This window comes from Ips typographus, linkage group LG3, assembly GCF_016097725.1.
Source record: "Ips typographus isolate SLU linkage group LG3, UJ_Ityp_2.0, whole genome shotgun sequence".
Lineage (NCBI taxonomy): Eukaryota > Metazoa > Arthropoda > Insecta > Coleoptera > Curculionidae > Ips > Ips typographus.
This window is the reverse complement of record NC_138424.1, coordinates 2,172,027-2,197,283: the sequence shown is the minus strand read 5'-3', so window position 1 is coordinate 2,197,283 and position 25,257 is coordinate 2,172,027. Positions and strand designations below refer to the sequence as shown.

General features: G+C 34.4%; 1 protein-coding gene across 6 annotated transcripts in view; it reads left to right on the top strand.

The window, feature by feature from the left end:
• The window catches only part of LOC145726627 (puratrophin-1-like), a 164,001-nt gene that overhangs the window by 76,302 nt on the left and 62,442 nt on the right, over positions 1 to 25,257 (top strand). The window lies entirely within an intron of this gene.

Sequence of the window (25,257 nt, the reverse complement as noted above, 5' to 3'; positions counted from 1 at the left end):
CAATTCCATATACAAATGTAAATACGATTTCTTGACGAACCATTCCATGATTGACATTAACTCTTTTCATTAAGGTTATTATTGAAATTGCACTTCAGCAGGTTTAAAGTGATTATTTCCTTCCTATCAATTTTGACCAATCGCTATCAAGAATTAGTATAACAAATGTAAATTTTAAGTGGAAAAATCACTTAACAACTGTCAACTTAGCTGTCAGCAGTTTTTCCGGAAAAAAAAATCGAAAAAATTGCACACTCCTCACAACAACATAAAGAATAGTGTTACCCTTTCTAGCTTGAAAGTTATTGTTCTTATTGTTTTAATTAAAATAAAATGTTTATTTAACTCAGGAAATAATCTTATCAAATATCCCTCGTGCATCTAATTTTTCCTGTGGAAAAATTGGAATAATTTGTTTTAACAAATTACTTAGAAACTCGTTTTTCCGAATTTTTCCGGAAAAATTAAATGCACTAGGGATATTACCCCCGAAAAATACTTTTTAACCTTGATTGGATCCTTACAGAAGTTATGCAATAGCGTTTGACATGGAATAAATACATTTTTATCTAAAAAAACAAGGAGAGCAAAACAAAGTCGTTTGCCACTATAATTTAATAGGTTGGTTACCGGTTTCGACCTAAGCCGTCATCAGTGTCACAGACAAACACACAGTAATGTGACAAAACACAAATTTGTATCTAAAATATAACACATTTAAGAAGAAATTCTTCTACATCTATTACGCGGATTTGGCAACACTGTCTGGTGTCAATTTTTGAAAATTCTTATTGATTGACGTTTTTTATTCAGTGGCTGATCCGAGTGGGAGGGTTATAGGGGCTGAAGGCTGTAGAACTGTCATTTCACTGTATTATTGAATTACTTAGTTATTTGACGTTTTTACTATAGAGGTACTATACAGGGTGTCCGTTTTACGAGCCTCACCAACCGATTATTTGAAGAGATACAAAAAAGTTTAAATTAGGGCAAATTTGAGTAATTAAAATGCCGCTTTAAAAATTAAAAAATGTTTAGTACTTTTCGAGATATCCGAAAAAAACCGAAATTTTGGAAATTACTTTTTATTTTTTTACTAATTTATTTGATAAGATAACTGAAAACAGAAAACACTTTACCACAACCACTTTTCCTCTTCTACAACGTGATTTGAATTGGGCTATTTTTTCTGATTACGATGATGTGTCATATGATATGGTTCAAATTGGCAGTTCATTGAAAATAACGAAAATTATGTTTTAATTAAGAGTCTCTTGAAAATAACAGTTCAACAATTATCTGTTAAGTCACTTGACACTTCTTCACGTGACATCATTGACATTTTCAAACCAATGAGCATGTGACATTGTTAAATGACGTCAGAGAATCCCCTCTGACTTTCTAATCAATTGTTGATTGGTGTTATTTTATCGCACTTTTATCATTTATGTTTAATGACGTAAGAAGTTTCAGTTTTTGACAACCATCATCAGTTTTTAGGTTTTTGTTTTGGGAGCGCTATATTAGACAGAATTTTACTTATTTAAAATGTATTTAGTTACAGTTTAGCTAAAATATCACAAAATCCATCTTTACAAAGAGTGTATTGTACATGATATCAGGATATTTAAGCAGGTTTAGGTTAAATGTTACTTTGACTGTGACAGATCGTGCAAAAAATGTCACATTTAAGCTAAACTTGCTTAATTACCCTCGGTGCATACAACGGTTAAGCGCATTTTGTGTCATCATCTGACACTTTGTCACATGATCATTATTTTGCAAATGGCAGTAATATCATGTGGAGTAGTGGCATTTGACCGATCAACGGATTTTTGAGATGTCATTTTCAAGGCACTTTTTACGAAACTCCAAGACTGAACCATAACTTATGGTACATCATGGTAATCAGAAAATAGGCTTTATTCAAATATGCAAAAATTCAATATGGCGCCCATAAGAAAAATTAATATAATTTCCAAAATTTCGGATATCTTTGGAAGTATTAACAATTTTGCAATTTTTAAAGCTGCATTTTAATAGACTCCTAATTGCTCAATTTTGCCCCAATTTAAACTTTCTTGTATCTTATCAAATAACCGAGATCTCCATTGTGCAAAAGTAAATTTCAAGGGTCACAAATTAATATATTGGGTCACCCTGTAACTGTCTAAAAAACCGAGTTTTCTGGACTGTTAAACTGTCAAATTTAATCCACTCTGTATGATTACACAACTCAGTCAATTAACGTTTTTACTGTAGACAGTAAATAACTACATATTTGCAATAGTGGGTCTCAAACACTCCATAAAATAGAAGATAATTAATAAATTCCGTTAAAAAAAAAACATTTAATCATAATTAAGAGTCTTTCCAGATCTGCAGTTCGATTAAAACAATGATCACAATAAATCATCAAGTCTGACACCGACAAAATCGACTTTTTCGCCACGTTCGTGACCATGATTTAGTACCTCGACCGACGACCGATTAAGCAATTACCTAAAAAGTACCCGAGTAGGTAAACGGTACTTGTTCTGCTCGGCTGCCCTATTCGAAACGCTTTTAAAGTCTTTTTACTGGGTAAATTTACGAGTCTCGGACTTGGCCGTGACGTCGACAAGACCCGCTACAAAACGTTTTGACAGCACCTTCATCTACCGACACATTTATCATCATTAATCTCTTTACTTAGATTGGAAATTCTGTTTGAACCCGGTCCTGCACGGTTGTAGGCTCTAATCAGAGTAATCAATAAAACTATTAACTTTTTCCTGTAGTGGTAATGCGCGTTTATCTAGTCCTAATAGGAACTTGATTGGTCTTTCGAGATATCGTAGAACCGACGTTTGTTGTGGTCCCTTTTTCACGTTAATTAATTCAAAAACTTTCCTTGTCGACTAAACTAGCAGCAGTTAATCAAACTTTTTGATTCCCTTGTTTCACTTTAGCATTCATAATTCAGATTCTGTCTTAATAAATTGTGCGTTAATAACCCGGTAATTAAGCAAAAATTGAGTCCAGGTAACAAGTTTCCGTTTCCCTGTTTTTGACGCTCAAGTACCCCATTCGAATCGCGCTCTTCAATGATTTTTCCGCAAAGTACTTTCACGTTACAATGATGAAACCTACCGACTTCCGAGTACCGCGCTACCATCGACATATACATTTTAATGACTTGTGTCGAGGCCTGTCATTTGTTGACCAGTTGTTCACGTCATGTTGATGTCTACTAGATTTCAATCTCAAAGCTATTAAGTCAGGAAGCAAAAGAAACGTTAGTGAGTACAAGAAAATTGAATTTCTATCGATGATTAGCGACTTTATTATCTGCATTATCAGAACAGGATAGTCAAACAACGGTTCAGTAGTCATAAAATAGCTATTTATGTAACCAGTTACGAAAAGTTCGATTTTGTGTAACGAATGAATGTTTGTAGGGCGAGCGCAGCGAGGTCCTACAATTTGAATGAGTTACACAATAAGACATTTTCGAAACGTGTTGCATACATAATTTTTTCTAATTTTGACCAAAAAAGCTGTGAAAACCATCTTTTAAAGTGATTTAACACAAATATTCACTTTCATAGCACCTTGTATATACAGTAACAACGACATGTTATGATGGATGTCGCCCATATGTTTCTACGGAAATGCATAAAAACAGGGAGTGATGAAATGAACTTTTTCTAATTTTGGCATATAAAGTGACACTTTTCAAAACTGATTAGAGTGACAAAACGTTTTACTTTATGTAACTAGTTATGAAAAGTTCATTTCATCACTCCCTGTTTTTATGCATTTCCGTAGAAACATATGGGCGACATCCATCATAACATGTCGTTGTCACTGTTTATACAAGGTGCTATGAAAGTGAATATTTGTGTTAAATCACTTTAAAAGATGGTTTTTACCGCTTTTTGGTCAAAATTAGAAAAAATTATGTATGCAACACGTTTCGAAAATGTCTTATTGTGTAACTCATTCAAATTGTAGGACCTCGCTGCGCTCGCCCTACAAACATTCATTCGTTACACAAAATCGATCTTTTCGTAACTGGTTACTTATATAGCTATTTCATAACTAGTTACATAAAGTAAAACGTTTTGTCACTCTAATCAGTTTTGAAAAGTGTCACTTTATATGCCAAAATTAGAAAAACAAAATTTTTATTGATCAATGTCACATGAATTGATATTTTTATTTTAGTGGCTGAACAAAGTTTAAGTCAATTTGCAGTCTTAAACATGGTTATTTAATTTTCTTATACAGGGTGGCAACTTAAAAAATGACCAATCTTGGAAACGGTAATAGTTTCTGTAATAATATTCGCAGAAAAACCAGAAAACTTTTAGTAGTCAATTCTTCATTTCCATTTCTAGGCAAACATATTTGGCAAATATTAAATTTAAAAATGTGGTATATCTTCTCAAATTATTTGGATTTTCATCTATTTTATCATCTCTATTCGAAAAAGCATACAAAATTCTATAAATTGCAGAAAGCTCTATTTTCTAGGTCTTCGCCTTTTAGGAATATTGAAAATAAGAAATTGCTTGCATTTTGTCCATGGAATTTAAAATCCGATTTTTCGATTGCTAATCGATTTATTTATATGAATGTTTTTAAAGAAAATCACTGTTTCTGTTTTACTGTTTATATGGAGGGAGAGAGGAAGAGTCCTCAAACAGGATACATTTTCAGTGCAATTAACAGCCTAATTGTCAAATGTAAGTAAGCTTTTGTAATCGAAGTTATTTACATGAACTGTGCTGCTCTAAAATAATTACGTTTTTTAATAATAATAATAATAAAGCCGTTTATTTCCAACAGGCCGACGCCCACTTACAGAAAATTGAAAGATAGTATACAGTGCGTTTTTTTTAACGCGCAACATAGGATTTTACGTGTTAAATTTTTAAGTCCATGTTAGACCATTTTATTTTGGAACTGCAAGTCTATAACTTGACGGGTGTGTCTTTAGTACCCTGAAGCTTAAGTACGTCTAGCAATTTGGTCTAAAAAGTGATTAAAAACTGGAAAAAAATCATTTTTTTTCGAAAAGATTTTATCGTTCCATACTCCCTGTATGCATTGTTGTTCCTTGTTGTTTTTATACTGGCAGGGCAGGTAACAGGTAAAGTGACATATTTTGACTGCATCACGACCCGACATCTTTTGAACGTCAAAAGGGCATTTTATGATTGTTTGGAATACTGTTTGGCTTCAAACGGAGGTCACTTTGAACAATTCACTTATAAAAATACTTCTTTTGTTCTTAACTTTCTTGATATAAAGTTAATGATCACCCTGTTTTACTTTCTACGCCAAATTTTACCTGCTACCTGCCGTGCCAGTATCAAAAACAACAAAGAACAACAATGCATACAGGGAGTATGAAACGATAAAACCTTTTCGAAAAAAGATGATTTTTTGCAAGCTTTTTAACACTTTTTAGGCCGAATTGTTAAACTTACTTAAGCTTCAGGGTACGAAACAGCCACCCGTCAAGTTTTATACTTGTAGTTCCAAAATAACATGGTCTAACATGGGCTTAAAAATTTAACACGTAAAATCCTATGTTGCGCGTTAAAAAAAACGCACTGTATGAACTCAAACTTAAATAATTAATAACTAAATACTAAAAATTAAAAAAAAGACGAACATTTACGATTTAAGGAAAATTACTATTTACTGTTGCTATAAAAAGAGACAGAAAGAGTTTTCAAACAGAAAAAATTTCACTGCAATTAACGTCTTAAGTGACAAAGTAAGTAAGGTTCTTTTTCGCTTCCCATCAGTTGCGTTTCCGTAAATTATGTTTTAACGAAAATCACTGTTTCTATCTCTGCTTACTGCTACTATAAAAAGAGACAGCAATAATCTTTAAACAGGTACAATTTTCAGTACCATTAACAGCTTAATTGTCAAAGTGAGTAAGGTTCATTTTTTGCTTGAAGTAAAAGTCATTTACAACGATAAATCCCATTAAAACACTTGTTTGTTTCAAGCAAAAATCGACTTTACTTACATCAACAGTAAATTTCAGCATGGTTGGCATAGTTTATAATTTTCGCAAATACTGCACATTTGGACTATTAAACACACAGATTAAATGTGATGTTAATTGAGTGTTGGTCACAGCTGAATGACATTGGCTCAGCTCAAACTAGAAATGTGTATCTAGCCTACTCCAAGTTAGGGTCACGTGACAATTTTTTGAAATATAAAAAAATTTAAAGTGCTTTTTTTGTACTTATTTTACCTAATTTAAGGTCCTTTGGTATAAATATGCTCATTGCTGTGCATGAGCAAGATAAAAAATTGCCAAAATTGAACTATTTGCAAAAACAGATTTTATTCAATTTTTATATTTAATCACGTGACTGTCCAAGTAAAGACAAGACACAAATACTAGTGATACCCACATTAGCAGATTCAAATTAGGTCTATAGCTAAGAAACAGGGAGTGTTACTTTTCGCAGGTGCTCGTAAAATAGACGCATAAATCGTGCGTCCTTTGAACTGACAGGAACAAATTACGAGAATATTAAGGCGACAAAGGTACTTATTAAAAACGCAACAAGAAACAAACGCATTACACACGCCTATCCGGGCAACGTATCTCTATAACATAGAGGGTCCGATAAATAATGCATGCATAAACGCACAATTGCGGCCCTTGCTAGAGATGAATGGGTGTCGTTGTCCAGACGGTACCCGCCGATGGTACCGATGCCTCTAATGGTACGCTTTAACGAAAGTAATCAGCGTCAATAGTAATCGCTTTTTAATTAACGAAAGCCACATTTTTCTCGCGTACCGCCGTCAAGGTCATCGCCGGGTACTCTGTAATTACGTTGGTGGTTCCACGGTACGGTTGTTATTATTATTGATTTTAATCGGGCCGACGGACGACGGGTTGTTGATCTTCCTTTCTTTTACAATTTGCATAGTCTGTTGGGTTTTTCTGTGAACTTAGACACAATAGCGGGGTGGTTCCTCGAACGATATTTGACTCTGAGGTAATTACGATTTGACACGGATTACTCACGCTTTCTTCTACAATTTTAAACAGTTATTCCTGAAATTTAATACTATATTATTAACTGAAATTTAACAAATCTAATTTGACAGGCCCGGCTTAAGCTCAACTTGGATCGGTGAAAAAAGCAAAAATTTCCCACAGGAAAAACTGAAAGCCGTTACACCACACACGATACACGTGTGTCCTCAAGCACAAGAAAAGTGGCAGTTTCCGTGTCTTTTGCCATTTTTGCCATGCCCCCGCAGGAGACTTAAAACCGTCAATTTGCTATTTAAAATGGCGGATTGTTTCTCGATTCCGATGACCAATAAGTAGGGGTTTGGTTCATGTCTTAGATCCGCTAATTCTAAGTAATGTGCCTTATGGAAGCTGCGCGTATCGAAATCAAAGGAACGCGAAAGGTTAAAGTTACAGGATCAGTCAATTTTCGATTTTATACAGGCAAATTATGTACTTTTTATGTTTTTTATTACTTAGTTATGAAATACTTTAAGAACAACCCGCCAAGAAGAGAGATATCTTCTGCTGCGTGTCCATTAATAGATGTTTGCGATCACATTTGTCCACTCTTCTTTATTACGTATGGTATGCATTAGTTCTTACATTGTCCTCAGTCCTGTCCACTGCCTAACGCATCTTTTTCCTGCCGATTCCTCTCTTTCCTCAATTATCAATTGCAGGAATTGGTACTTCTCGTTGCGTATTACGTGGCCCAGGTATGCTGTTTTTCGACGTTTAATGGATTCTAACAGTTCGCGGTCTTTATTGATTATTCTCAAGACCTCATCGTTGGTTCTTCTTGCAGTCCATGGAATCCTCAGTATAGACCCACATCTCGAATGCTTCCAGCTTGTTCATTGTGCTCACCTTCAGTGTCCATCCCTCCATGCCATAAAGCAACACTGTCCAGACATAGCATCTGACAAATTTAATTCTCAAGCCAAGATCGAAATCAGTATTGATGAGCACTTTTTTGAATTTCATGAAGGCACTGCGGGCATTTTCAATCCGGCATCTGATTCCCAGTTTTCACACAGCCACGTTCCTAGATGTTTAAATTTATTTACTCGCTCTATTGGTTGATTTTCATGTTAGGCTTGAGTTTTGAAATTCTTATGGCTTTCGAGTAATTATCGTAAATTTAGTCTTCTTGGTGTTGATATTGAGGCCCATGTTCTTACTGCATTCCCCGACAAAATTCTCTATGTTATCTGCAATTAGAACAGTATCGTCCGCATAACGAATATTGTTGACCCAAACACCATTCACCTTAACGCCCACGTTGCGGTCTTCTAGGGCTTCAGAATATAAATTGAAGAGAAGTGGGGAGAGAACACACCCTTGTCTGACCCCTCTACAAATTGGTCTTGCTTCTGTGAGATCGTTACCAACTCTGACTTCAGCCATTTGGTTCCAGTATAGGCTTTGAATGCAGCGGATGTCTTTTTGGTTTATGTCCAATCTATTTAGGATTTGGATCAGTTTATGATATTGGACTCTCTCGAACGCCTTTTCATAATCGATGAAACACAGCATTATGTCCTTTCTCTGATCGTTGCAGTTCTGAATCAGTATTTGAGTGCCTAAACTTCGTCTGAATCCAAATTGTGTGGATCCGATGTTTCTTTCGCACTTTATTGATATTCTTAAGGAATATCTTCAGTGTGTGACTCATGAGGCTGATTAGTTTGTGGTCCTCACATTTGGTTGCATTGTTCTTTTTGGGCAAGGGGACAAAATTCGATGTTAACCATTTGGCGGGATATTCGACTGTGTTATAGATTTTATTAAATATCATCTGAAGAACTGTGATGCTTTTGTCGTCCAATAGTTTGAGCAACTCTACAGGAATGCAGTCTGGGCCAATCGCCTTTCTATCCTGGGATGTATTGATCGCTCTTATAATTTCCTCTTTTGTGATGGGAGGTCCCGAGAGGTCTTTGTCGTCTACATTTTCAACAGCAGGTCTTTCATCAGCAAAAAGGTTGCTAATATAGTTTTCCCATATGATTTTACGCTGGTAATCATCCTGCTCTAATTCTCCCTGATCGTTTTCTACATTAGAGAATGGACTCTTTCTATATACTCCTGTCGCCTCTTTTATCTGTCTGTCTGTTCTTATCTTCCTTCTAATGACTTGGTCTTTTTTGTAGTTATCACCATTCCCTTTGTTCTTGTACCCTCTTCGTTTCTCAAACAGCGCCAGTATCTCCTCTGTCATCCAATCGTGTTTTCGTGCTTTTTGTTTATATCCCAATTCTGCTATTCAATTCAGCCTCCATTTCTTCCCATGTTAGCTTCCTCTACCGTCTGTGGATCTATGGTTGTCAGTATTTTCTCATTAAAATTTTTGATAACTTTGTTTTTTGTTTCTTCATCTTTAAGTCTTTCGTAATCTATCTTTTGCTGTGGTACATGGGTTGCGTTGATTACCACCATCAAGAGAACATGGTCTGAGGGCACATCGGCGCCCGGATAAGTTCTCTTTACCGATATCCCATAATGTTCGTTAAGAGAAATATAAACATCTAAATGTGTAGATAGTGTGAAAGTTGTGTAATGTGTTTTGTATTTGACGATTGAGGAGGTTTAAAACTGGAAAAAACTTTTAAGGAAAAATAGATTGAAACCAGCATTAGTTGCTATAGCAAAAATTGTCTACATAACACCAGTACCAGATTACTGTTACATTTTATGAACTAATCATTGAATGAATTATTTAAACCGATGTATGATAGTGGCAGTTTTAAAATTGGTACTATATCAAAAGACCTGTCAAACTATAAGCTAAGTTAAGCTGCTTAAAAAAGGTGGAGCAACAATTTTCGCACTTAAATACCTATAATGCCACCCACGAAGCACATTTTGCAATTGGAAAAGAATTCGGTCCAATAAAGTTTGATTGATGTTATGAGAATAATTATTACAATAACTTGGGCTGGTCGGGTATAGTTGTGGTTGCAAAACAGTTCAGTGTCCTTACTAAGCACTAATCTCAACATTTTCCATATAAAATCCACAGTTTTTACTGCTTTTCAGTTCAGTCAATTCAATGTGAACCATCAAGGCCACCTGTGTACGAAATGAAGCCGTAAAAATGAAGGTTAAGATGCTATCGCTAATAATAACTTTCATTTTCTGCAATGCTAAAAATTTGCTAATGTTCGTGCTATTAAAGTGGCGCGTAATCTAGCCGAGAATCTCTTTTACCCAAACGACTGGTTATGTAAATTGTTAGCGAAATTACTCTTAAGTTCAGGACTATTTACTTGATAAATTCTTTATGTTAGATCTTAAGAAGTGTCACTTTCGTTTAAACTAGTATTGGTTTACATTCTTTTCTTTAAAATTTTAAAGTTACTGTACATTCATCTCTAACAAGTTTTATGTATTTTGCATTCTCTTAGTTTCTGAGAATTTTTTAATATTGTGCTGTTAATTAATTTCAACAAAACTGCCATCCCAATCTGTGTTCAACTAGAAAAAAACTTGTGGTTACTCAGATATACCAAGTTAGAGTTACCAAGTTGGCTAAATAGAAACAAGTATTTTTTAAGAAAATTATCTATTTTAAGTCAGATACTTGAAGAGTGTGTAATTATTATATAAATTAGTGTTGCCTATAGTACACTAGATTATCATTTCTTCAACAGAATTTGTTGTCAGCATAAAATTAATTTTTACTGAAATAGTTGACCATTTAGAAGTGAACCAGACATAACATAAATTAAAATGATGGTGACTGTTAAATGACGAAACGTTGGACGACAAATTTGCAACCGACAAGTGGCAATGGAAATATGTAAATTTTTCAGTTTTGAAATATCCTTTCAAATAATGTTGGAAACAAATTAAAATATGTAAAAATGTTAAAATCTAGTATTGAACTGTTTTCACTAGTATTCTTAACGATATTCAGAGAAATATTATGAGAATATAGTACAAATACAAAAATTGTTTGTTAAAAACTTGATATACGTAAAAGAAACAGTATAGCGGATGCAACTACAAGCACCTGTTCTATTTAGTTGTATCAATTGATCTAGTAAATTTCAATTTTCTCCTATATATTTCGTCCATTATTCATAAGATCCGCTATCGGAGGCAGATCAATATTAACAATAATAATTTCAATTATTAAACTGAAACGAATCGTTGCTCAAAAAGGGAAAGCCGGACTCACACACATACACAAGACCACCAAAGGTACATCTGAAAACGATTTAGGCGTAACAACAATTTGCTTTTCTGGAAAAATCATCTATGGGAACAGAGATAAATTCATTTACAACGACCGAAGATCGGAGCAATAAAAAATACCGACTGGAATCATTAACATTCCCAAAGACACACGATAACCGATATCTGTTTCGGATTTTCTCTGAGGTTTCGCGTTACGCCCGACCAATAATACAAATTAATTCTAATACTGTGCCTTGTCTACGCATAAATCGAAATTAATTTCCTATAAATTTATAATACGGTGTCAGGTATTGCGGTTACGAGAACTATTATTGCGAATTGTTCGGGCACAAAGGACGACATCTGGGAAAGTGCGATTTAACCAAAAAAAGTTTAATTTGAAAACGGCAGGTACGTGTATAGAAAATAAAATTATCCAGTTGGTGTACTGGCGTAATTATGGTAAAAACCGCTTGCTTAATTTGGACTGTGTCCTTGTTCATCTGGCTCGGTCAGTGTTGAAACACTTTCCATCTTTTAAATTAGCGCAGAGCGCCGACAAAACAAGATCAAACCATTGGCATCCGCATATACACATTCATTCTTAAATCTTCTCTTGACCTTAGGTAAACTGATAGGTAAAGAACAGAAGAGCTTATACTTCGTGGTGGGTCTAACAGAGATGGACTCGCTATATTAGTTCAAACAGAGTTGCCAACCATATTTGATTTAACCAAGATCTCAATCATCTCTTAGCTCTTTTAGTTATCATATAATAATTTACAAAAGACATTGACAAATTGAAATTGAAGTTTTAAAATCTAAATTACAAACTTAAAATATGAATATCACTTTTGACCAAGTTAAAGTTGACAAGATATTTTTTTAAATAATGAAAACACGTTTTCCAGTGCAAAGCTAGGAACAAAAGAGTAGCATAGCTCCAAAAAAAGCTTCACCGAAACTAAACAATACACAAACATATTACTTAACAAGCATAATAATCATAATATTGCTATTAGTGATGGGTAAATTACAAATACTGTGTTTCTGACAATTCAAATTCTGACATCGCTTTTCTCCCTGACTGTACCAAATTTTATAGTGTTTCTCAGGTTTTTGGATAAGAATGTGCTTAAAGCAGTCACTTTCTTACTCCAAGTACATATTAAACGTTATTTTATCCCTGACTGTCCTTTTAAACTGTGTTTCTGTCAGTTCAAATTTTGACACTGACTGTACCAAATTTTGTGGTGTTTTTTCATGTTATTGGATAGGAAATTTAATGAAAATTCTAAGAATGTGCTTAAAACAATCTTTTTCTTAGTACAAATTAGATTTACAGGCAGATTTGTCCCTGACTGACTTTTCAAAGTGTGTTTCTGGCAGTTCAAGGTTTAACACCGCTTTTCTCTCTGACTGTACCAAATTTTGTTGTGTTTTTTCATGTTATTCTATAGGAAATTTAATGAAAATTCTTAGAATGTGCTTAAAACAATCATTTCCTTACTCCAAATTAGATTTACAGGCAATTTTGTCCCTGACTGACTTCTCAAACTGTGTTTCTGTCAGTTCAAATTTTGACATCGCTTTTCTCCCTGACTGTACCAAATTTTATAGTGTTTCTCAGGTTTTTGGATAAGAATCTGCTTAAAGCAGTCACTTTCTTACTCCAAGTACATTTTAAACGTTATTTTATCCCTGACTGTCCTTTTAAACTGTGTTTCTGTCAGTTCAAATTTTGACACTGACTGTACCAAATTTTGTGATGTTTTTTCATGTTATCGGATAGGAAATTTAATGAAAATTCCAAGAATGTGCTTAAAACAATCTTTTTCTTACTCCAAATTAGATTTACAGGCAATTTTGTCCCTGACTGACTTCTCAAACTGTGTTTCTGTCAGTTCAAATTTTGACACCGCTTTTCTCACTGACTGTACCAAATTTTGTTGTGTTTTTTCATGTTATTCTATAGGAAATTTAATGAAAATTCCAAGAATTTGCTTAAAACAATCATTTTCTTACTCCAAATTAGATTTACAGGCAATTTTGTCCCTGACTGACTTCTCAAACTGTGTTTCTGTCAGTTCAAATTTTGACACCGCTTTTCTCCCTGACTGTACCAAATTTTGTGGTGTTTTTTCATGTTATTGGATAGGAAATTTAATGAAGATTCTAAGAATGTGCTTAAAACAATCTTTTTCTTACTCCAAATTAGATTTACAGGCAATTTTGTCCCTGACTGACTTCTCAAAGTGTGTTTCTGGCAGTTCAAAGTTTAACACCGCTTTTCTCCCTGACTGTACCAAATTTTGTAATGTTTTTTCATGTTGTTGGTTAGAAAATTTAATGAAAATTCCAAGAATGTGCTTAAAACAATCAGTTTCTTACTCCAAGTAGGTTTGACAAGCAATTTTGTATCTGACTGTCAAACTGTGCTCAAAAGTTGCAAAAATCAGGGTTTAGAAAAGTTTTTTTGTATTATTAAACGTGTTTCTGAGATTTATGACAGTTATTTTGACAGTGCTCACGTGACTGCCTAGCTAAATTCTCCTTCAAAAACCTTGTTATATCTGTCAATTTCATTTAGGTCCGCAAATTTACTGGTCAAATTGGTATTTACTAGTAAAATTGGTAAATGTTCCTTTCACACTGAATTTTACTTTTCGTCCATCATTAATTGCTATCAATTTTTGATTAAATTTGGCAATAACTCTTAAGAGCACCCTTTATGTCTCCTAGGTTAAATATTAATTTGACTGTACTGGTACAACATTTTGCACCAGATCTGTCACAGTCAAATCGCCACTTTGCTAAGGATGCGCTTAAATCGTTTATGGAAAAAAAACACAAAATGGAAGACAAATAAACAATCTGAAAGAAAAAATTGGCAGCTCACAAATTGACATTCCCCATTGCCCACCAAAACGACCACGTGACGACCTTACTCAAAAACATAGCAAATCACGTGCCCACTCAAAGAACTAAAAACAGTCGAAAGAACCAATCAACACATAAAAGCTTTGTTCGGTTTTCTCATGATTCTAAACCGTTCAGGAATTGTTCTCGAACTGGTTTGGGCCATCTGCATGGATGGGATAAGTATTGCAGTATAGTGATTTACAGGACTATATACAAAATAACAAATTATGGTTATTTGAACTGAAACTTTCCATTCTTTACAGTTCTTTTTTACAACATAATATAACCTAGGCATGATATCTTTTAAAGCACCTTAAACGGATTTGAGGTTAAAGTTAACTCAGAAGCAAATAATTACGTCCTTTTCGTACAAAGTTAACTCTCATCCTATCATCTTCCATCGGTTCAGTGCAAATACCTATCTTTGTGTACACAAAACACGGTTTCGCTGTCAGAATTAATGACTCTCCGCATTTACCGCAAACGGCGACGTTAACATTGGTACTACTGACCTCGGCGACCCGCGAATATTTTCGAAAAACGAAAAAAACTCGAACCTTTCCTTGATCTTGGGTACCGCCGCTTGGAAAGTAATCACTAAATATAGACAAAGGTCCTAACGAGCAACTATATCGTGTTTTATGAATTACGCCAAAAAACGCCACATAGAAACCATTCAGGTGTTCATTACGTCTTGGACAGACTATGTTTAACCTAGATACTTGATGGCCAGATTTAGATGACGCTCTGTATGCTGGTTACACTTGATTTCATAAAGAGAAAGACAGGGAAATGATCAAAATCTTTCACTATCATTAAGTTTGTTATCGTTTGTTTTGTTGGGGTACTCTAAGTTCTATTTTCATCATCACTAATAAATTACGGAAAACTTTCAATTTGTCACTTAAAACCATGGGAATTTCACACGCTTTACCTAAACACAACGTAATCTAAACCTCCTTCGGAAGAGTTAAATTTACTGTCCGGGGCAAATTATATACACGTCACGGACAAGGTCCGGACAAATTTAGCGTGGGTCGCAAAAACAAAACAATCACACCGGTATCGTCCGCGACACCGTTTGCCATTTCATTCACGTAAAGAAATATTTACAACCACTCCAAATATGGCCGCGGCCACGTAAAAATGGTGTCCCACGGGACTTAATCTCCTTCAGGGACGTTCTACTTTAGTTACGGCCACTTTCTACAGGACGCACGTCCAGAAAGTTAAATACAATTGAAAGCTTGCAAAAATCTGGTCTTGTCAAATGTCAGTGAAAACGTAATTAAAACAAGTACGATTTTCTTGATTGTAGTTAAATGTAACAACTACCTGCTGATGCAAATATGGTGGGAACATTAAAGACCACCTCTATTAAAGGTACCCTCATCGTCGTAAATCAACGTGGACAAAGGGTTAGGAGGACGTCCAATTAACGTTTCTCTTTCACGCAATCCCCCCGTCAAACTTTTTAGAAAATGAAATCCTTTAAAACCCACAAAGACCATAAATCAGGATGAAGGTTCATTGTAATGACGTCACAACAAATGACGGCGGACAGTGGCGCCGCAGGTGGCCGCCGAATGAAAAAGGACACCACCGACTACCACCTTATTAGCATTCGATATGAGACGCAGCATGCTGTTTCGTACATGTACGGAAGCAAAACCAGAGTTAAGAACAAAAAATGTTAATCAGTTTATTAAGGACAGTTTAGGTCAAGTTTTGTTTTGACTGTGATATTTATTGTCTTATCAGTCACATTCAAAACTTAGCCTTCATCATTCTCATATGCACCAAAGTTTAATTTTGCATTTCATGTGACTTAAGCCTAGTTTAGCCAATAATACAGGATGTCCCAGTTTTATTTTATTAACAACATTAGGAACCCAAGCCAAATTATGCCAAAACGATCACGTGACATTAGAACTACACAGTTGGTCTCTAAAATTCAAATATACTATAACAATCCGAACCTAAAATCGTCAAACAAAACTGATGCTAAAATTGTTTTCACGACCCTGCGAAACCAATTTTGAAAATCGTTTTTAAGACGTTAAAGTTATAAGTCAGTCTCAGCTTAAAAGGTCTTGATTGAAGCTGATTCTCTCAGCTTCAAATGTCAAACTGGTCACGTGACTACTAAATCATACGGATTACGATTTAAGTCTGGTTAGAATATTCGTAAAATTTCACGTTTGCGGGAAATCGTTGGATTAATTTCAACTTTTTACGAATTTCGAGATTTTTGCCCATACAATGACACCATTTTTGTAGGTTATGTTATGTGACATTTATTCAATCAGTAAAATTGGTAAATCACTAGAGTCCGGATTTCTAGAAATTTTGCTTTTTGTAAATAATAAAAGCAACCAACCTTTGACATCTAATGTGAACGATTTATGGAAAAACGCGTCATTTGACAGATTTTGTTGATGCTTTTTTTGCTTTTTTCTTCATTTTGTGCTTATTTTAGTTTTTTGTGCTTATTTACTGCTATTTTTGTATGGTTTAACTAGTTTTTTACAAAACAAGCTCTTCATGTTTTCAAAAATAAACTGAACTAATAACTGCTTTGACAAAAAATTGCTATATTGAAGGCTTCTGAACAACAAAAACATGTTGCAAAATGTATAAGTATCAATTTACAAATTTAAACTGACCAAAAAAATTGCAAATACTCCTGAAGTCGTAAGTAAAGTAAAAAAATTTAAAAACATTCCAAAATACTATAGAACCTCTAAAATGCCTTGCAAAGCTTACAAAGCAGTCTAGAAGCTTCTAAAAGCTTTTAGAACAGTCTCAAAACTTCCAAATGCTTTTCAATTTATCTAGAAACTCTCAAAAGCTTCCTTCCGTATGCTTCTAAAGCAGTTTAACAGCTTCCAAAAGTCTCTAAAACCGACTACAAGGTTTCAAATGTCTTAAAAGCAGTCCAGAACCCTCAAGGCTCTTTAAACTGCCTAAACACCTTTGAAATGCTCCTAAAGTAGTCTAAAAACGTTTTAAAACACTACAGAAACTCCAAAATATGTCTAAAGCCTTCCAAAACAGTCTAGAAGCTTCCAAAAGCTTTTAGAACACTCTAAAGGCTTCCAAATAATCTTCAACTAGTCTAAAAGCTCTCAAAAAATTTCAAGGCAGTCTAAAAGCTTCCGTATGCTTCTAAAGCAGTTTAAAAGCTTCCAAAAGTTCAAATTCACTTGTCTTAAAAGCAGTCCAGAATCTTTAATGCTCCTAAAGTAGTCTAAGAAGATTTCAAAACACTACAAAAACTCCAAAATGCTTCTAAAACAGTCTGAAGTCTTTCAAAATCATTTCGAACTAGTCTAGAAGCTGCCAGAAGATATTAAAGCAGTTTAGAAGCTTCCAAAAAATTTTGTGACCCGTTTAAGAGATTCCAAATGCCTCTAAAGAATTCCAGAACATTCAATATGCTGTTTAAACAGTCCAAAAACCTTCCAAATTATTTCAAGTAATTCAAAAAACTTTTGAAAGTTTTCAAAACCGTCTAAAATCTTCCGTATGCTTCTAAAGCAATTTAAAATCTTCAAAAAATGTCTAGAAGTTATACTCAAAAAAATTTTGCTTCTCTGAAAGAGTTTTGTGCAGATTTTTATACTTTTTTGAAGAAAATAATTTTGCTTTTTAAGCGCTTTTTTTCACGACTTTAGTGCTTTTTAATCCGGACTCTATAAATCACTATTTGCAATTATTATTGTTTTTATGACACCATTTAAAACTCAAACAATAATTAGTATGTGAATGTAATGTTCTTCTCAGTATTTCTCAGTTATTCCTCAATCTTTATTTTTAGGAACACTCTTGGAGCACTAATAGCACTTTTGGGGCGCCAATTATCATTTTTTGTGGATAGAATTGTCAGAAAATTTGTCTTACGGATTAACATCTGTCACTTTTATTAAATTTTCATACTTTTCGTCCGAATATTAGTTTATGAGAAACAGGCTTTATTGTAGTGACGTCCCAATAAATGACAACAGACAGTGACGTATCGAATAACGTTTCTTTTTACAACGAGGATTTGATTTTCAATGTATTTTGCTGCATTCCACGATGCAGTTAGGTTAGGGAACCCCAAGATTGGCAAATTTCTCTAAAATATTAATATTGTTGACATTAAAAAGGTAATCGAAGTAAATTTAATCTAGTTATCTTGGTATAAAGTAACATTTGTTTTTGCTTTGCAATCTTTTTGAACATTGTGCTATTTAATTATGGTTTACTAAAAAATATCTTTCGCTATAATATCTCATTATAACTATACACACAAACCAACAGGTTGTCTGTCTTAAGGCAATACGGATGATATAGAGTCAGCGTAGGAGGTGTTGAAGCTATTCATAAATATACAAGAAAATTACTTGTGACGTGGATAACTGAGAAATAATAGAAAATCTGCATGCGTAAAGTGAATTCTCAATAAAGTGGCAGTGATTTAGATGGAAATAACTACAAAATTTATTTCAATTTTGTTGCGTAGCTAATTGAAAGTCGCACAGCGTGCATACAAAGTTTTGGACATTATCAAAAACCTACACAATTTTCTTCCATCTAGATACCAACACCTACCTTAAATAGACGAAACCTACTTTTTCTGACATGTATGTTGATTAAATATTGTTTTAGCGGCTTTCGGTAGGACTGTGTGTGTGTTTGAAGCCCTGCAGCGTTTGCCTTTAAAACAACGTTGTGTTTTTTTGTGTCCCGCTTAATTTAACGAGTTTCACGTGAAAGAGTTTCTCAAAGTAAGGCAACAGTGGAAAAAGCTAACCGCCCAAGCCAATTAAAAGCTTAAATTCGAGCTTAACGACTTCTAACAAACCAGCTCCGGTACTTCCGTAAACACGACATAACCCTATTTGTCCAAACTGGGATTCGACCAGTTTTAGAAATCTTTGTGCGGAACGTTCGAGCTCGAAAAACTCGTCACTTAATTAGATCGTCAAGAATCCAAATCCGTATAATGATTGAAAAAAGCCCTAAAACGTGTAAAACCTACGATTACAATCTTGTAGTATTGCAATTCATAGCTAATCACACATCTAAAGTCTCTTAGACTTAACTACCTAAGGTAGTTTTCAATACAAAAAAAAAACTACCACAAAATTATGCGTCTCAAGTAGCCTTGCAGCTCGTAGATTGAGTAACGCCGCACTTTGTTGAGATAATGAAGGAAGTACCTGATTAAGAACCCAACAGGTGCTGCGCGTAACTGGGTACTGCCGCTCGTAAAACACGACGCGTGTACGATATACGATTAACAAAAAAGAGAGTTTCAAAATCAGTAGTTCAAAGTGAAGTTAATCAAAGAAAATTCATCATTTTCTACTCTCGGACAGAGCAGTTAAATTGAACACTCCATTAAATATGCCTTAAGGTCCATTACTTTGATTCTACCTCTAAAACCAGATCTCAGGGCGTTAGAGAGAACATAATGTCCTGTAACCTATCCCTCGAGCTGTTTCGGCCTGATGGACATTATTCTCCTCCCTAACTCCTGTGGTGCATACAATGTTTTATGTTTCACCTAATTCAGCAATTCGCGCCAATATTCTTTGGCTGGGAATGCGGCCTCAGATAGATGGGTCAAGCAAGGGTACTGTTTTTTACCTTCTCATCGCTGTAGTCCAAAAGGATAAGTCTGGAAGAGGAAGGTCGCTACAAGTCCAGGAATTTTCCCTTTCGGGAAGTTCCCAGAGTTGGATCGGCATCCTCTGTCCTTCTTGTTCTCCATTTCTTCTTTCTTCGTCAGCTCGTTTGTCCTGGCAAACTATAGGATGTCCAAACAGCCTTCTGTTTTTACATCCTAAAGTTTTGGGGTTTGGGTCTGGTGAGGATTAGCCCCTTTTGTGAAGACAAAGCGGGGGAAAGTGCCAGGAGTGCAGGAAGAGCCCAGTTAGTGATAACTGCGGAAAGGTTTTACCCAGATTTTGGTTGTTATGAACACTATAACCTACAGCATTTCCAAGGTATTATGTATTCATAACGTATAGGTGAAACATAAAGTAATAAACGCACTTCTCGTTTAACCTGTTGGGCCAAAAAGGGTTCACAATTTAAACGTAACATTTCATGGAGTGATTTGTTTCAAGATAATATCAACCATAATGGCATTTGATTTTTTTCCAATTATAGCTGGTAAGTGGCAACAGCGCTGTGATAACTGTGTAACAGGAATGTGATGGTTTGAGTGATCCGATTCAAGCTAATTTCGATTATAGTGACTTTTTCTAGAGTAATTAGACTGTTCTTAATAAGTGCAAAAGTTTGTAACTGCTAATTTTCATTTTGCTTGATGATTTTTCTTTCATATTAGTCCTGAGAAATTTGTCTTCCAAAGAATGTTTCCTGTTCATTTTCCTTTTCTGTTTCCTGAATTATTTAAGTTTTCCACTGGAATTCAAATTACTCGTTTGACATATAATTTTCCTCCCTTGTTAGCCTTCTCTTCTTCTTCTTGTGGTGCCTATCCGTTATGAATGTTAGCGATGCGTACTTTGTCAATCGCTGCACGAAAGAGGCCTACTGTTGTTGTATTGAACAATATGCGCAAGTTCTTTAACCAGGATATCCTTCATCTACCAGGCCTTCTCCTGCCCTCCAGAATCAGCTGTAGTAAGTCATACCGTTGGCTATTTCTCATTATATGTCCCAAATATTCCAGCTTACTGGTTTTTATTAAAAGAAGCAGCTCCTTTGTTTACCCATTCTTTCTAGGACCCTAAGGTTGGTGATATGGTCGGTCCATGGGATTCTTAAAATACGTCGATATAATCACAGATCTCAAATGACTCATGAAAAACGTAGCACTTCAATAGTCTGATCTTAGTTGTTAGCCTAGTAGTCCTAAAAAAACAATTTTTTGTTGTAAATAATCATTAACTTAAAACATGTTAAATTACCATTATTTATTTAACTTTAAACAAATAGCATATGAAAACAGAAAAGAACGTTTTAGTACTGACTATCACAGTAAATAAACTGTCAAGGACTGATTCATTAAAATGGAAAAAAAGTATTGTTTATACAAAACATGTCTTCAAAACAAGGTTGCTTATTACGTCATTACTGCATTTATTGGTAAAATCAACAGTAAAAAGCAAAAAATTTATTTTTGTCTTTAAATATCACTTTAGTGCACCTTGATTCGAAAAAACGAAAACGTTGGTTGGTGTTACACCTGGTAGTGAAGGGGATTAAGAAAAAATAGTACCCAAATACTTCTAAACTAGATAACCATATATTTATCATATAACAAAGCAGAGGATGTAAATATTCCTACTTTGCCAGAATAACAATGCAAAACCCAAAATTTTGTCATTTTACACACACAACTCAATAATCATTTTTAAACTGAGGTAGAGATTTAAAGAGACTAGCAGAAACTCTTCAACGTAGTTGACAAATTGAAATGAAGGTTATAACTAGAGTCCGGATTTCTAGAAATTTTGCTTTTTGTAAATAATAAAAGCAACCATCCTTTGACATCTAATGTGAACGATTTATGCAAAAACACGTCATTTGACAGATTTTGTTGTTGCTTTTTTTGCTTTTTTCTTCTTTTTGTGCTTATTTTAGTTTTTTGTGCTTATTTACTGCTATTTTTGTATAGTTTAACTAGTTTTTTACAAAACAAACTTTTCAAGTTTTTAAAAATAAACTAAACTAATAACTGCTTTGACAAAAAATTGCTATATTGAGATATTGAAAGATTCTGAACCAAAAAACATGTTGCAAAATGTATAAGTATCAATTTACAAATTTAAACTGACCAACAAATTTCCAAATGCTCCTGAAGTAGTCTAAAAAAAATGTAAAAACATTTCAAAACACTATAGAACCTCTAAAATGCCTTGCAAAGCTTACAAAGCAGCCTAGAAGCTTCTAAAAGCTTCCAAATGCTTTTCAATTTATTTAGAAGATTTCAAAAGCTTCCGTATGCTTCTAGAGCAGTTTCAAAGCTTCCGAAAGTTCAAATTCACATATCTTAAAAGCAATCCACCATCTTCAATGCTCCTAAAGTAGTCTAAAAAGATTTCAAAACACTACAGAAACTCCAAAATGCTTCTAAAGCAGTCGGAAGTCTTTCAAAACAGTCTAGAAGCTTTCAAAAGCATTTAGAACAGTCTAAAAGCTTCCAAATGCTTTTAAACTAGTCTAGAAGCTCCCAGAAGATATTAAAGCAGTTTAGACGCTTCCAAAATATTTTGTGAACCGTGTAAGAGATTCCAAATGTTTCTAAAGCATTCCAGAACTTTGAATATGCTGTTTAAACTTTTTGAAAGTTTTCAAAACAGTCTAAAATCTTCCGTGCTTTTAAAGCATTTTGAAAAACACATCTCTGATAGAGTTTTGTGCTTTTTTACAGCTTTTTTGAGGAAAATGATTTTGCTTTTTTTCACGATTTTTGTGCTTTTTAATCCGGACTTTGGTTATAACCATTATATAAATGAATAAAAACTTCTAAAGGAACAAAGTTCTCCTACTTCATGACGGTGAAAGTTAAAACAGAAGAAAAACCATACTCATATTGTGCAAAATAGTTTATTCTAACTAGTTAATTAACTATCAGTTTTGCATAAACAAACCAAAGTCGTGTGAATTGAAATTAGAATTACAATTTCCTACATGGGTGAGCAGTAAAATTCAAAAACCCCACGCGATGTACTAATTTCGTAAATTATTCCAACCTGGGTAGCTAATAACCACCTGTGTAAGTAACGGCCTTAGCAGCACTAAGATTAATACCACAATAGATTCCGAGGCACTTGAGTATGTTAATCGTCTACCCACAGGAACCAGTACCCCATACGTTTTAATTAAGAAATATTATATTGGTACCGTGGAATTTGTCTTCCAGTTTTGCAACAACAAAGTCCTCGTTACGTAACTTGAAGTTGGTCAACGTGCCATTTAAATCTTTCTCAAGAGAATTTATTTGGACTTGTTCTAAGAACGAAAAATGTCTTTTACGAGATGGTTAATAAGGAAGAAATCATGACGGTTTAAAAATCGTTTTAGCGAATCTTCCCACAAGATATAAATCAAATTAACAACAACAATAAAACCGTTAATCCTTCTCACTACATAGCGAAAATTTTTTTACCCGAATTTTAATAGAATTGGCTTGGGAATCTATAGGTCAATAAAACTTTCTGCACGCTTCAATTTGTTGCTTTGCCTTAAAATTTGACTTTTTAAACAATATCACTTAAAACCTTATGCAATCTGTTTATATGGTTGCAGTCAAATTTGTTTAGCACTCACAAGTCGTAAAAGAGATAATGAGGAAACGGGATTAGAATGTAATGTAATATTAAATTGTAGCCTTTAGGTGATTATGTATTTTTCAGTGTCAATACCCCTGCAAGTACTACTCAGGTTTAATTAAATCAACACCGTTTGATTGATTTGAATATCAGGAAGTAAACATTTACAAATTTGTACTGCAGTAAACGAGGGAATGTAATACACTAAAACAGTCTTGTTCAGTTTTTTTTTTAAACCTTAACTTAACCAATTTTTTTGGATTTTCTTTAGACACTTACTGGACCTTAGTAATGTTTTACATTATTTTCATTCGCTACCGAACAGTAAATCAATCGGTAAGCAGTTTTAAAGCACAACTGTCATTTTTACGACACAATAATTACCTTAAGCCTAATTGGCCGGAACGTTAATATTAAACGGTCGTTTTAAATGATTATCCGTTATTATATCCATCGAATGTAATTAATTCGTAATTCTTCACAATGTTAACGAATCATCAGAAGGGGAAAGCGGTGCCGATTTGCCAAGCTGACATAATGTTTTGAATAAAAAAAAATTGTTAGTTGTAGAGGTCTCAAGTTCAATACCGACAAAACTAGCCTGTCACAGTTTCACTTTCTTCTCTATCAGATTCCTACTTTTTTCGTCATTTTCAGTTGGATTGTTGCGATAATTACCCCCCACGAGGCATTTAACGTTTTGTTTGGAATAATAAGTTACCTCCAGATTTACTATTTGATTTATTGCATCGAAACCGGCGTTTGAATGAAAGTAAAAGTCCTCTTTTCCTTGTTTTATTCAGCTTTCAAATTTTTTCTTTCATTGTTTGTGCTAAACGTTAACAACGCTGACTGATATTGATAAAATCGTGCGGCTGAAGGCAGAAAAATATGAGATAAAAATTGAATTCAGTACTGACATTTCAATTATGGCCAATCACAAGCAAGAGTTACGTATACGTCACACCGAAAACAAAACTCAATTTGTTGATTTTTTTGGCCCCCAGAGGGCTCCAAAGTTAACTGAATGTTTTCCTCGATTTTTACCGCTCTAATATCTTGAAGGGATTTTTTAAAAATTGGGCAGATATGCCCCTGATGCCAAATCTAGGGTAGTACTCACTGGTAGTAGCAAAACTGTAGAAATACAATCAGTAAGGTCGATTTTCGCTTGGACTAACTGGCCAACCTAACGCGCAAAACCCATTAGGATAGTTTCAGGCAAATATGACCCTTACGAAAATTGTCATTGTTTTTCAAGAAATTTCCAAGCATTACGTCGTGGTAGTTCTAGTAAGTCACGTGACCGTGTTTTCCTAATTTTCTATAATCAAATTAGCCTTTAACCAGTCAAAAAATGTTTGTGGTGCATCCTGTCACTAAACCGTAAATAACACACGTGTATTTGTAGCACTTTGTATATACTTTTATATGTCGATGGACAGCCAATGAAATGAGCTTTCCATTGACGTATAAAAATCGATTGATTAGCCGTTTGCCCGCTAGAAGGCGTCAACGTTGACCAATTTTTTTGTTTGATCCTTAAGAACTCGCTTAATTACTTTTAGTAGGGTTTTATACGTCAATGGATAGCCAATGAGATGGGCTTTCTAAAAATATTCCTATTTGAGTTGACAGGTTAGACGGTTTGGCCGCTAGAGGGCGTCAAATTTGACCAATTTTTTTATCACCTTCTTGGTGCATCCTTTTGTTTAATCCTCAAAAACTCTCTTCATTGCACTATTTTTAGTAGAGTTTTATACGTCAATGGATAGCCAATGAGATGGGCTTTCTAAAAATATCCCTATT